Consider the following 15,680-nt stretch of genomic DNA (forward strand, 5'->3'; position numbering starts at 1 on the left):
CTCTCTCTCTCTCTCTCTCTCTCTCTCTCTCTCTCTCTCTCTCTCTCTCTCTCTCTCTCTCTCTCTCTCTCTCTCTCTCTCTCTCTCTCTCTCTCTCTCTCTCTCTCTCTCTCTGTGCAAACCATGGGGCAGACATGTGGTGGTTTCCCTCGCATTTCTCAATCACATGTGGGACATCTGCCCTAAATCCTTACCCTAGTCTGACCTAAAAGAGATGTCACTTTCAACCTTCTAGGTCCGTCCACCCCCCACCAACCCTATAAATTAGAGACGGCGCCAAGCTGCTACTGCAGCTCCCTCTAAATCCTCCATGCTGCAGTTGAACAGCTTCACCGGGCTTGTGTGTGCGTGTTTGACTGGCCTGTATGAGATCAATTACCATGTGTGAGGCTTGTAAACTCCAAGCACTACAATGTGATAGACAATTCTTTAACACGGATCCAGATATCGATCTCCTCACTGTGGATATGGTCCGTTGCATTGATGTGACAAACAGGCATGTTCACACACACACCAGGACTTGACGTTAACTTTTAGTAGGACAACTTTAGAGAATGGTATGGAGGAAATAGCAGCCGTGTTATGGGCTCCTGACCAATTGTGCTATTTTGTGGGTTTTTTGTAAATAATGTTTCCGCCATCGTTTACTATGACTGACAAGAGCTTCTGGACATCACCAACTTTGATTTGGATGTGGATTTCTACTTCAATGAGTCGGTGGCGAAGGACATAATGCTCATCCCGGACCAGGCCCAAATCCCGACACCCGTAAAAGGAAGAGGCGGCGTTATAGAGGCCAACCTGACGAGACTAGGTCGGCAAGTGGATAAACTGCCTCTACCCTCTGTTCTATTAGCGAACCTGCAACACTGGAAAGTAAACTGGTAGAGCTCCCTTTGAGACCATCCTATCAATGTGATCTGAAGAACTTTAATATCCCATGTTTCTTGTTTCTCGATGTCGTGGCTGATCAAGGACATGGACGATGTGAATCCTGCAGATTTATCTATTCATATATCATTTTTTTTATTGTTGGACATAAAAAATGGTAAAAACACAAGGAAATCAGCGGCAAGTGATTTTAATTTAGGAAATCTGTTCCCAACTATTCCCACGCATAATAGACACATGTAAGCAAGGTTTGAAATGATTGTGTTTTAGTCAATATTATATCTGTTTGGGCTTCTTGCGGTCAATTTGTAGTCTACAAATGATTTGGAATTATGTTCCGACCGCACGACCATCCACTCAAGAAAAAATCGCCCCGTGGCTGAATCTAGTTGATGATCCCTGCTGTAGACGATACTATTTAACAAGAGAGTTTTCATCTATATTTTTCATAGCTGGCTGTTTACCAATGAGCTGTATAGGACCATAAGCAAACAAGAAAATTATCACCCAGAGGTGGCGCTCCTAGTGGCCGGTGTTTTACTGCAGGAAAACGGAAATCCGTTGTAACTAATTTCTACCAGCATGTCATCTGTGCAACTAGAAAAAACTCTAGATCATCTTTACTCCACACACAGAGACGCATACAAAGCTCTCCCTCGCCCTCTATTTGGTAAATCTGACCATAACTCTATCCTCCTTATTCCTGCTTACAAGCAAAAACTCAAACAGGAAGTATTAGTGACGCGCTCAATAAGGAAGTGGTCCGATGAAGTGGATGCTAAGCTACAGGAATGTTTCGCTAGCATAGACTGGAATATGTTCTGCGATTGATCTGATAGCATTGAGGAGTTTACCATGTCAATCACCTACTTCATTAATACTGTAGGTGCATCAACAAAATCATCCCCAGAGTGACCATACGTATTTATCCCAACCAGAATACATGGGTTACAGGCAACATCTGAACTGACCTAAAAGCTAGAGCTGCCGCTTTCAAGATATGGGACACTAATCTGGACACTTATAATAAATCCTGCTACACTCTCCGATGAAGCATCCAACAAGCAAAGCTTCAATAACGGACAAAGATCAAATCCTACTACAATGGCTCTGACACTCGTCGGATGTGGCAGGGCTTGCAGACTATCACAGATTACAAAGTGAAACCCAGCTGAGAGCTGCCAAGTGACACAAGTCTACCAGATGAGCTAAATGCATTCGATGCTTGCTTCAACACTGAACCATGCATGAGTGCACCAGCTGTTCCAGATGACTGTGTGATTACGCTCTCCGTAGCCAATGTGAGTAAGACCTTGAAACAGGTTAACGTTCATAAGGCTTCAGGGCCAGACGGATTTCCAGGACGCATACTCAGGGCTGGCAAGTATCTTCACTGACATTTTCAACCTCTACCTGACCCAGTCTGGAATACCTACAAACCACCATAGTCCCTGCGCCTAAGAACACCAAGGTAACCCGTCTAAATGACTATCGCCCTGTAGCACTCACATCAGTATCTATGAAATGCTTTGAAAGGCTGGTCATGGATCACATCAACACCATCTTCCCAGACACCCTGGACCCACTACAATTCACATACTGTACCACCCCAACAGATTCACAGATGATGCAATATCTATTGCACTCCACACTGCCCTGTCCACCTGGACAAAATTAACACCTGTGTGAGAATGCTGTTAATTGACTACAGTTCAATGTTCAACACCATAGTGCCCTCCACGGTCATCACTAAGCTAAGGACCCTGAGACTGAACGCCTCCCTCTGCAACTGGATCCTGGACTTCCTGATGGGCAGCCCCCAGGTGGTGAGGTAGGCAACAACACATCCGCCACATTGACCCTCAACATGGGGGCCCCTCAGGGGTGTGTTCTGAGTCCCCTCCTGTACTCCCTGTTCACCCACGACTGCATGGCAGCACATGACTCCAAAACCATCATTAAGTTTGCTGACGACACAAAGGTGGTAGGCATCATCATCGACGATTGCCTATAGGGAGGAAGGCAGAGACCTGGCGGGGTGGTGCTAGGACAACAAACTCTCCCTCAATGTCAGCAAGACAAAGGGGCTGATCGTGGACTACAGGAAATGGAGGGCTAAGCATGCCCCCATTTACATTGACGGGGCTCTGGTGGAGTGAGTCAAGAGCTGAAAAGGTTTGGCATGGGCCCTCAGATCCTCAAAAGGTTCTGCAGTTACACCATTGAGAGCATAGTATCTGGCTGCCTCACACTTGTTACAGTATGGCAACTGCTTGGAATCCCACCATAAGGTGCTACAGAGGGTATTGCAAACACCCCAGTACATCACTGGGGTCAAGCTCCCTGACATCCAGGACCTCTATAACAGGCGGAAGGCCCTACAATTGTCAAAGACTCCAGGCACCCAAGTCATAGACTGTTCTCTTTGCTATTGCACAGTAAGCGGTCTTAAACTAATGATGGACTGTCGTTTCTATTTGCTTATTTGAGCTGTTCTTGCCATAATATGGAATTGGTATTTTACCAAATAGGGCTGTATACCACCCCTTACTTGTCACAACACAACTAATTGGCTCAAACGCATTAACAAGGAAAGAAATTCCACAAATGTACTTTTAACAAGGCACACCTGTTAATTAAAATGCATTCCAGGTAACTACCTCATGAAGCTGGTTGAGAGAATGCCAAGAGTATGCCAAGCTATCATCAAGGCAAAGGGTGGCTACTTTGAAGAATCTCAAATATAAAATATATTTAGATTTGTTCAAAAATTGTTTGCTACATGATTCTATGTGTGTTATTTCATAGTTTTGATGTCTTCACTATTATTCTACAATGTAGAAAATAGTAAACACACAAAAAAAGTAGTAGTAGGAGTCCAAACATTTGACTGGTACTGAAAGTATTCACACCCCTGAGTCAATATGTTGTAGAAGCACGTTTGGCAGTAATTACAGTTGTAAGTATTTTTGGGTAAGTCTCTAAGAGCTCTCCACACCTGGATTGTGCAACATTTGCCCATTTATTATTTTCAAAATTCTTCAAGCTCTGTCAAATTAGTTGTTGATCATTGCAAGACAACCATTTCCAGGTGTTGCCATAGATTTTCAAGTAGATTTAAGGCAAAACTGCAACTCAAACACTTTAGAACAGTCACTATCTATACTGTATATGGTCCCAGAGTTGCATGTCAGAGCAAAACCAAGCCATGAGGTCAAAGGAATTGTTTGTAGCGCTCCGAGACAGGATTGTGTCAAGGCACAGATCTGGGGAAGAGTACCAAAACATTCCTGTAGCATTGAAGGTCCCTAGAACACAGTGGCCTCCATCATTCTTAAATGGAACAAGTTTAGAACCACCAAGACTGTTCCTAGAGCTGGCTGCCCGGCCAAACTGAGCAATCAGGGGAGAAGGGCCTTGGTTAGGGAGGTGAACAAAAACCTGATGGTCACACTGACAGAGCTCCAGAGTTTGTCTGGGGAAATGGGAGAATCTTCCAGAAGGACAATCATCTCTGCAGCACTCCACCAATCAGGCCTTTATGGTAGAGTGGCCAGACGGAAGACACTCCTCAGTGAAAGGCATGAAAACCTGCTCCAGAGCTCTCAGGACCTCAGATTGGGGCAAAGGTTCACCTTCCAACAGGACAACGACCCTAAGTACACAGCCAAGACAACGCAGGAGTGGCTTCGGGACAAGTCTCTGAATGTCCTTGAGTGGCCCAGCCAGAGCCTGGACTTGAACCCGATCGAACATCTCTGGATAGACCTGAAAATAGCTGTGCAGCGATGCTCCACATCCAGTCTGACAGAGCTTGAGAGGATCTGTAGAGAAGAATGGGAGAAACTCCCCAAATACAGGCGCACCAAAGCTTGCATCGTTATACCCAAGAAGACTCGAGGCTGTAATCGCTGGCAAAGGCACTTCAATAAAGTACTGAGTAAATGGTCTGAATACTTATGTAACATTGATTTTTACATTTTATATTCATAATACATTTAAAATATGTCTAAAAAACAGATTTTGCTTTGTCATTATGGGTGTGTAGATTGATGAGGACATGTCTCTTTAAAAATCAATTTTAGAGTAAGGCTGTATCAAAATGTGGAAAAAGTCAACGGGTCTGAATACTTTCCAAATGCGCTGCATGGTACTGGCCCTGATAATATTACAGTAAATGAGGTGTGGGTAAATGAAGGTATAGTATGAAGTTAGAAAGCAAACCTAATGAACTAAACCACTAATCTTTCTGATGATAACAACATCTTCCATTACTTTGCTGCAGACAAATTGAATATGTTCTTTTCAGGATAACTTTTCATCAATTAAAACTCAGAGGAATCTAGTGGATGTAACCTGTTCCATTTTATTCCCACCAATTGAGATTCTGGCTCTTTATTTTTTTTAAATTCTTACTAGTAAATACAATAAAGTTGCATTTTTTAAACATTTAATTAAAAACAAATCTGGAAACTTTTGGGTGTGTCTATTTAGGCGCAAATCTACATTTTGCCATTACATCTAAGTTACCAATCACCTCCATTACATAAGATGGATCAAACTGAAGGAGAGAAGGGAAATGTCCCTTAATGTAATCAAAGGGATTTCCATCAGTTTTCTCTATTTCCTTTGACAGAGAGGAATCCATATTCCCAATTTTTGTATTTATTTATTTTTTACATTCACATGAAATAACATCAGGATCACTATAGGTCATATTTCCATTGAGATGGGATTAGTTTTACATGCCTTTTTCTTATTCAACAGTTTATTATTTGTTCTTATACCTTTTGTAATTGCAGGGAGATTTCATGGGAGAGGTGAGAAACCTTTTAGAGACCGGTTGGAAAGTCTAACTAAGGGAAAGCAGTGGTGAAATACATAATGATGTGTGTGAAAAGTCTGTTAAGCAGACTCCACATCGGCCTGATAATAAAAATGTTCCATTGAATTATCGTCAATCAACATCTAAACGTATGAGCTCACAATGACTTTTGTAAAATATACTACATTTAATGCTACTAATAATTCCCATCTGTTCATTTCCAGCTGCCAAAGAGAAGTGGCGAATTGGAAAGTGTTCAGAAATGTCAGTATGAAGTATACCTGTATTAGCCACGTTATTCAAATAATTTGTAAAAAAAAATATGATCAATAAATGTACAGACGCGGCTACACAGATCTGCTCTTTGATCTCAATAGCACATCTCGCAACCCGGGGATGATTGAAAGTCCGCTCTGCCTGTCATGCAATACAATCCTACTCCGATGAGCGCTGCAGAAATTGGGATAAAGAGCAATACATAGCATCCAAAGGACACAGATCTAATTCACATTTTTTTATTCTCCCGGACAAGCTTTAATGTCGAGCTCTGCGCATGCACGGACACACACGTACACACACACAATGGTTGGACAGCTGTGTCTAACCGAGGCAGCCATTTGTCATCCCCTGTAAATATAGAGGAGATTCACGGAGGGATAGGACAGCAGAAGCTCCTCACAGCAACCTGCGCTGTCTCGGGCATCTGTGCTGCTCCATTCCCCTCCAGATAGCGCCCTTAAAACGGTTTCCCCAGCAGTTAGCCTAGCATCCCTAAAGCCCCACTCTTCAGCTTCTCCCTCACTATTGCACGTTTACCTGTCTGTCGCAAATCATTCTCATAGCTCGATTTACGAGATGGGTGACGCCGTTATCTGGCCTTTAGTTTCAGTCACGGGAGGCCTACCACCACGTATGTTTTATGGGCAATAAAAGCAGTGTGTAGCCCTCTCTCTCCATATCTAAACCTACAGTGTTATGACCTCGTCTACGGTGTTTAACAAGCTGTAGTATTTATGTCTGACATTGGTTGATGTGATCCTCAGTGTGTGTTCTTCTGTTGGGGTCCATGGTGTGTACTACTGTATACAGAATAATGATATTACATAGCCTACTGCTTAAAAGACTTGGATCCCTTGTTCGGTGGATAGTCGTGCTTAGCATCATGCACTGGGTGTGTGAGTGAATACGAGTTGGACTAGAGTGCATTCAGAGTCTCCTCTTTGATTGTGTGACATTCCTACTCATTCCTACGCACGCACGCACGCACACACACACACACACACACACACACACAGAGAGAGAGAGTACCTCAATTTTGGCATTGAGGGTTTGGTGTGACGCTGGAGTAGCAGCCAGGTCTGCTAGTAAAATGTCTCAAAATAACTTAACCAAAATAAACACCCAAAATGTTGTGCCACATCAAAAACGACTATTATTCCTCATGACTTGGCGACTAACAAGTGTGCGCATGTGCATTAGGGTGCTTTTGGGCATGTGTGCCTAGTGTAGGTATTCCTGTGGGAGGCGGGAAAGGGATATTCCGCTTGATGTAGGCACCCATTATCTACAGTAGGCACCCATTATCTACAGTAGGCACCCATTATCTACAGTAGGCACCCATTATCTACACTAGGCACCCATTATCTACACTAGGCACCCATTATCTACACTAGGCACCCATTCTGAACCTTGAATCCAACGTTGAATCTCTTTACCATCCTATTCATGACTACTCATTCGTTTATGGTCAATGGTTCCATTTGGCACACACATTCCCCTTTCCACATCATGCAAGCATGGCTAATACACTGCATGTGTTTCATGGCCTCAAGGCTCTCCTTTTGCAGACGTTTAGTAGGTTAAAAATGGAGTTAAACACCATGACTGCACATCCTGAGTATATCATATCCCCACCACAGATCCGCATTGAGACCTTCTCTCTGTGTCGAGGTTAGAGTGCATGCGGAACCATGCGGAACCAGAGCTCAGGTGTTAGTAGAGAAGAAACCTTTCATGGTGGATATTAAAGCATGTGTTCTGTTCTCCGGTAGAGAGATGTTGCAGTAAATAATAGGTTTCCGTGGCTTCCCTAATGAGGGCTGGATTCATCCTTTCTCTGACAGTAACGCAGATCGCAATGCGCTGCTCTCCTCTTCAGCCTGTTTCCATGGAGATGCTCAGCAGCTGTAGTGTTTTTTTTCCCATCTCCTTTTTGTTCCTCTCTCTCTCTCGCTTTGTACATTCCTCCAAACGATGATGGTGGTGCTTCATAGGATCTGGGCCAGAGAGTACATGTTCTATATGTGTGTGTGTGTGTGTGTGTGGAGGTTGGCTTGTTTAGAGGTTTAACTGTGTGTGTGTGTGTGTGTGTGTGTGTGTGTGTGTGTGTGTGTGTGTGTGTGTGTGTGTGTGTGTGTGTGTGTGTGTGTGTGTGTGTGTGTGTGTGTGTACTGCGGGGGTGGTTTTAACGTGTATTGTGTGTTACTGAGTAACAGGCAGTGTGTGTGTGTGTGTGCAGGGGTACTTTCATGGACGGGGGTGCAACTGACTGTGTGTGCGTATGTTCAAGAGTGGGTGGGATTATGCTCTTCTCTCGCTGGGTTATTCAGCCTCTGATGTGTTGTGATTCACCAATACAAGATCTTCTCTGTTTCACCGCTGATAGCAGGAGCGCCCCATGGATCTATATTTAGGCCTGCAAATGACAGATGACACACAGATTCCTCAGACAAAATCAGCCCAAGTCAAGTCGTTTTTATGGGGGAGTCCAAGATATCGTTTGATGAATCATAGCACAATTATAGATGCAAGTCAATGGCCTTGGTCATCAGTAGATATTTTACAGAACATTCAATCCTGACACATCAGAATGGACCTATTTTACTATACTCAACAAAAATATAAAACGCAACATGTAAAGTGTTGGTCCCATGTTTCATGAGCTGAAATAAAATATCCCAGAAATGTTCCATACTCACAAAAAGCTTATTTCTCTAAAATGTTGTGCACAAATGGACAATGACCCCAAGCATATTTCCAAAGTTCTGGCAAAATGGTTTAAGGACAACAAAGTCAAGGTATTGGAGTTGCCATCACAAAGCCCTGACCTCAATCCTATAGAAAATGTGTGGGCAGAACTGAAAAAGTGTGTGCGAGCAAGGAGGCCGACAAACCTGACTCAGTTACACCAGCTCTGTCTGGAGGAATGGGCCAAAATTCACCCAACTTACTGTGGGTTACTGTGGGTTGTGGAAGGCTCCCCGAAACGTTTGACCCAAGTTTAACAATTTAAAGGCAATGCTACCAAATACTAATTGAGAGTATGTAAACTTCTGACTCACTGGGAATGTGATGAAAGAAATAAAAGCAGGAAGTAAATAATTCTGTAACATTCTTAAAATAAAGTGGTGACCCTAACTGACCTAAAACAGGGAATTTTTACTAGGATTAAATGTAAAAAAATTGTGAAAAACTGAGTTTAAATGTATTTGGCTAAGGTGCATGTAAACTTCCGACTTCAACTGTATCATGTGGCTGTCCATGGTACTGATTTCTCTGTGTGTGTGTGTGTGTGTGTGTGTGTGTGTGCGTGTGTGCGTGCATGCGCTCAAGTAAAACTCAGATACATGGGCTACACATACTGAGGTCAGAGGGGTGCTGTTTCCCTCACTCTGATGATTTCTCCGGTGAGATTCAACCACTTGCGAATTGACAGAAAATTATGAAAACACACTGTGTTACAGAAAGAGTCGTAAGACAAATTATTTTATAATGTAAAAAAATGTATTGGTCAAATATTTGGGGAAGCCTTCTCCCCTGGCATCCTTGAATACATGCCAGACAGCAGGTATGGTATCGTGAGGGCAAGCGGTTTGCTGATGTCAACGTTGTGAACAGAGTGCCCCATGGTGGTGGTGGGGTTATGGTATAGGCAGGCAGAAGCTTCGGACAACGAACACAGTTGCATTTTAATGATGGCAATTTGAATGCACAAAGATACAGTGACGAGATCCTGAGGCCCATTGCCGTGCCATTTATCCGTGCCATCACCTCATGTTTCAGCACGATAATGGACGCCCCCATATCGCAATCTGTACACAATTCCTAAAAGCTGAAAATGTCCCAGTTCTTCCATGGTCTGCATACTCACCAGACATGTCACCCATTGACCACGTTTGGGATGCTCTGGATTGACGTTTATGACAGCGTGTTCCAGTTCCTGCCAACATCCAGCAACTTCGCATAGTCATTGAAGAGGAGGTTGACAACATTCCACAGGCCAAAATCAACAGCCTGATCAACTCTATGCGAAGGTGATGTTTCACGCTGCATGAGGCAAATGGTGGTCACACCAGATACTGACTGGTTTTCCGGTCTGCGCCACTTCTTTTTTTTAAGGTACTGTTTCTGTGACCAACATATGCATATTTGTATTCCCAGTCAGGTGAAATCCATAGATTAGGACCGAATGAATTCATTTCAATTGACTGATTTCCTTATATGAGCTGTGACTCAGTAAACTCTTTGAAATTGTGCATGTTGCGTTTATATTTTTTTTCAATGTATATTTCACCCCTGTTCATGTCCTCAAAATGTAAATGCGCCCTTTCAAGCTTAGTGTGAGTGATAGCCTTAACGCGTCTGACCCCACATTTGCTCCAATCTCCCCAGAGGCTGAAGACTGAGAGCAGTGGTTAAGACAGACTACTGGTGGTTTGTGGTGACAAGGATGACAGACAAGTGTGACCTTTGGCCAGACAAAATGGCCACCATGGGACTGGAGGAAAGAGGGGATGTAGAAAAGCTGTGAAAGGGTCTTTCTCGGTTTCAGCCGGAGTGATGCAATGCAGAGGCCTTAACAGAGAGAGCTAGAGAATCCTGACAATTATCTGTGGAATAGATGGGTAAAGCCTCTCTCTGTTATGTTCAACTATCCCCCAGTCCTCCTGGCTAGTGTTAATACTTGAATAATGGTTTTGTTGTGAGTTTTACACAGGAGTATCTGTCTATCTAAGTGCTAGGGTCAAGGGAGTGCCCAGAAATGATTGACTGTGCATGTGTGTGCGTGTGTGTTGAGCGGTCAGGTGTATGCACACCTTACCTTGTGGAAACCCACAGAACTATGAGCCGACAACTACATCAACCTGTGTTTCCTGATTAGTGTTCTTACCAAGCATGAAGTCAACTTTTTTTTGTTTGTTATTTGGGCAGCATGCAAAGTGAACATCTCCACAACAGATAATAGGATTGTCTCTGTGCTGGGCTACCCTGTGGGGTTACAGCAACCTCTGTGGGGGGGAGAATGCTTATAGGATTAGGGAGGGGGAGAGAGGGAGCTCAGAGTATCATCTCCACCTGGGCTTGGTTGATCTCTTGGCAATGTCTTGGCTCTGCCAAGGGGACTGCAGGGCGCTAATAAGGAGAGTGTTAGACTGTGAGTGGGATAGCAGAGCCGTGCCAGGCTGCACATGTCCACACTGGTAATGCCGAGCGGCTAATGCTAATGGTCTAACGACTGTAACCACATCGGCAGGCAGGCATTGGGGTGAGGCTGCTGTGACCAGGGCCAGGCTAATGCCGTTAGGGCATGGTAGAAGAACGCAAATCAGCTGGTTAACTTGGCTGGACAGACAGACACATGCACGAGCACGCACGCACGCACACACACACACACACACACACACACACACTCACTCCAGCCATAGACTGTCCACTCTGCTACTGTCCGGCAAACGATACCGGAGCATCGGCTCTCGGACCAGCTCGCTCCGAGACAGCTTCTACCCCCACGCCATAAGGCAGCTAAATAGCCATAAGACTGCTAAATAGTTCAATTAAACGGTGAGTGGACTATCTGCACTGACCCTATCTTGCACTGACACTGTACAGACACTCAAGATAATATATGCAAACCATAGACACACACTCACTCACACACACTACATCAGTGGTTCCAACCTTTTTTCGGTTACTGTAATACCAACTGAGTATCCCTGAATTACCCCCCCCCCCCCCCCCCCCCCATGTGTATTTTACCAGTAGGCCTATGGTCACATGAGTCTTCTCAAGTACCCCCTGTGGATAGGAAAAGTACCCCTAGGGGTCATAGTACCCCTCGTTGGGAACCACTGCACTACACTGACACTCTCACACAAAACCCTACCGACCCCCAAATTACCTACACAGGTGTTTGCGTAAGAATAGTCTGCTTTGAAAAGCCAGCCTGGTATCATTCAAGCCACACCTGACTTCGAGGTAAGCCCTGTCAGGTACCATACTTACCCCCCAAAAAATTTGCATGTTTTACAGCAAAACTACTACATTCTACAGGCACAATCAGTGGGCTAAATTAACCCAGAAATACAGCCTTGGGTCATTGTAATTGATCCGGGAAGACTCATCTGGATTTGTTCCAAGCTTAACTCGTTCAGCCTCACCAGGGAATGAGAACGCCAATGTAAATCATTGTTAGAAGGAAACACACATATGGCCACTTCACACTGTCATTCGTCTCAGTGTCCTAATAGGGTGTTACACTTCATTATCGACAGTTGTCTTGTCAGATGAATTAGTCACTGTGTATAGAGGTAGACATTATTGGTGATATAAAGTTTATGGTGGACCTCAGGTGACTGCCAGGTGGTTCATGTTTCTGTAAAAGCATTTTGTGACCCACTGCTGATGTAAATACTTTGGGATTGATGGATTGTTAGCGTAATGAATCCATTTGTATGATTGATTGATGTTCTCTCTGAAGAGGTTGATGATGTTCTACGGTGGATTGTAGTGACTGATTTAGAGGTTTCCTTTGAAAGGGAACGATGGGAATTGACCTTGTGTAACCTTGAGTATTAGATTAGGTGGTTATGAGAGGGAGCACGTGTGTGCAATGTGTCATGCTGTGCTCTGAGAGGAGAGAGACGGGGAACCATACACCTCCTATCCAACTAGTTCTGCACAGCCTGTACTATCTTAATCACACACTGGCACTGCCGACACTGGGAGAAAACAGCCACTTTTGGGAGGTCAATAAACTGCAGAAACATCCCGGTAACGTTTTTGAAACGTTTTAGAAAAACTAGCTGGATGTGAATGGGCAAACACTGACTAGTGTTAGACTGTGAAATACCTGGGTTCACACCAGGTAATTATCAGAGTAGTTCTCTGTGTTAATGTATCTGGTAGGGGTTTGACCTCAATGGCATTTATACTTTAGGGCAGTGGACTCAATGACCTTACTTTGGTGGTTCCCAGTCGTGATGTCACCCACCCACTGTATCATGGTAGTCTGGAGACACAGACACATGGTAAGCACCATCTGGTCTGGGTGTGTGCAACATTCATTACACACACACACACGCACAAGATTACACTTGCACGCACGCACGCATGTACGCACACACCGTACACAGGTTCACAGCCCCAGACGTCAATACTAATTATCTGCGTAGCATCTGTCAAGAGGGCTAGGGCTCAATAAAGAAGAATTTTACACATAAAACAACACTCATTTCAGGCACTCATTAACACAGAACAAGACCTAAATTCACCCAGCAATGTTAGGTTCCATGTTCCTACCAGTAGCTTCTGTACACACAATAGATCATTCATTACACGTTATTTGTTCCAATTTGCAAAGTCATGTGATTGAGGTGATCATAAGGTTACAGAGTCACAGAAGGTATGTGTATCACAGGAAAGTGTGATACTTAGATGGAATGGATTTATTGCTAGGTCTGTGTGAAGAGTGGCCATGGGTGTATCCCAGATGGCTCCCTTTTCCCTATATAGGGCACTACTTTTGACAAGGGACCCTCGGGCTCTGGTCAAAAGTAGTGCACTATGTAGTGAATAGGGTGCCATTTGGGACGCATCCATGTCTTGTCCTGTTGGGGCTGTCCTACAGGGACTCACAACATTGTACCCATCTCTCTCTGCAAACATCTACTGTACAGTACTATGTGTTCTGTGAGCTGTGAGTCGCATCAGTTGAGGGCAAATAAACGTGTTGATGCGGCAGTCCCTTCCTTTTCCTATTTCCTCCCTCCTCCCTCTATTTGTGGAGCCTCTACTCTTCTCTCTCCTCAAGCTTTACTGAAGTGATGCCTAAGATTGGTACACAAGCCTACTCTGCAAGATGAAATGAGAGTTGTCGCAGGCCGTTGCCTAGTTACAGGGGACAGGGGCCATCTCCATAGTGAAAACACTCAGCCGGGCTAACCGTCTCTGTCGCCGAGACCCTTCACAACTGTTTGCCTCAGTAGGTGACTTTGGAGAAAGCAAACAGCATTTAGACAGGAAATGATCTGCATTAGCTGTTTGATGGTGCGGTTGATTTTTGCCCGGACTGTAGTGGTCATATTCGCTGCATGGGGAAAATACATGTGGAATAGCAAGAGGAGAAGCTAACTGTTTCCACATTTTTGTATCAGACACTGATACAGTAGACGGCCTTTTCGGAATTACTCCCCAATGTAATATACCTAAACTTAAAGCATCATTTGGATGATGTGATGGTTTGCTCAGTATGTGTTTCTGCGTATGTGTCCGTGTGTGCGCGCACGCACCGGGGGCAGCTGATGTGGCGGGACACAAACCCCCTGCCCTCCTGCATCTTTGGATTGCTTTTCTGGGACATTAAACCCAACCTGGGATGAACCCCCTCACCTCTCTCTGTCTCTATCTTTTTCCCCTCTCTTCTCTCCTTTCTCATGACAAACACACACACAGACACACACAGACACACACAGACACACACACACACACACACACACACACACACACACACACACACACACACAAACTTCAGTACTAATTGCCTGCATAGACATCTGGTTATGAGAGCAAGGGCTCACTAAAGAAGATGTCAATCTGGGATGAACCCCCTCACCTCTCTCTGTCTCTTCCTTTTTTCTCTCTCCTTTCTCATGGCACACACACACACACACACACACACACACACACACACACACACACACACACACACACAGTCCCGGGACCTGGAATGGACCCTGTAACTAGTAGCATAGCAGCTGCCTCAGAGATAATTGGACTTGATTACATCTGTGGAACAACGGGTGTCCTGTTGAACAAGGAAATACTTCATATAGGGCATCAAATTCCTCATCACACACATGTACAACAGGCTTTTAAAGGTGAATGAGGATTCCTCAACACACACATATACAACAGGCTTTTAAAGGTGAATGAGGATTCCTCGACACACACATGTACAACAGGCTTTTAAAGGTGAATGAGGATTCCTCAACACACATGTACAACAGGCTTTTAAAGGTGAATGAGGATTCCTCAACACACATGTACAACAGGCTTTTAAAGGTGAATGAAGATTCCTCGACACACACATGTACAACAGGCTTTTAAAGGTGACTGAGGATTCCTCGACACACTACATCATCGGAATGTATAGTTGCTACTTACAACTGTAATACCCTTGTTAAAACCAAGTATAGAGTCTATTTGTTATATTTAATTGGTATTCGATTTAAAAGGTGATCGAATTGCTCCTCAATTGTAATGTTGTTAATGCATTTTTTTTTTTGAAGGAATATTTCTTTAACGAACAAGTTGTTTTACTTTTAAGTTTAAGTTTTGACCAATAAGGTAGCTTGTTAAGCTGTGGCCAATGGGAGAGTTGACCTGGTTAACAGGAGGAATGGGAAAGAGAGGTTGAAAAAGGATGGAGAGACATTATTAGTGTAGGTAAAGAAAAACTATAAAAGACAATAAAAGTATAACAAAACCCATATCTACCGAGTTGTGAAGGGAAACACTGATTTCATTTCATAAGAGAGTTATTACTATTTTGTTAAGAAAGACTTAGTAGAGAGACTGAAGCTACAGTCTTATTGTGGAGGTATTTGACAGCTCGAGGTTAGCCTAGCATCGTGCGAGACCTGGAGAGAATTGCTTGTGGGAGACGAGTTCATGTTTCCATGGGATA

At 44.0% G+C, this 15,680-nt stretch overlaps 1 long non-coding RNA gene across 1 annotated transcript in view; it reads right to left on the minus strand.

Annotated features, from left to right (window-relative positions):
* The window catches only part of LOC149981503 (uncharacterized), a 94,204-nt gene that overhangs the window by 21,474 nt on the left and 57,050 nt on the right, over positions 1-15,680 (minus strand). The gene's annotated exons all lie outside the window — the stretch shown is intronic.

This window comes from Oncorhynchus mykiss, chromosome 8 (genome assembly GCF_057628025.1).
Source record: "Oncorhynchus mykiss isolate SJ-2025 chromosome 8, ASM5762802v1, whole genome shotgun sequence".
NCBI lineage: Eukaryota > Metazoa > Chordata > Actinopteri > Salmoniformes > Salmonidae > Oncorhynchus > Oncorhynchus mykiss.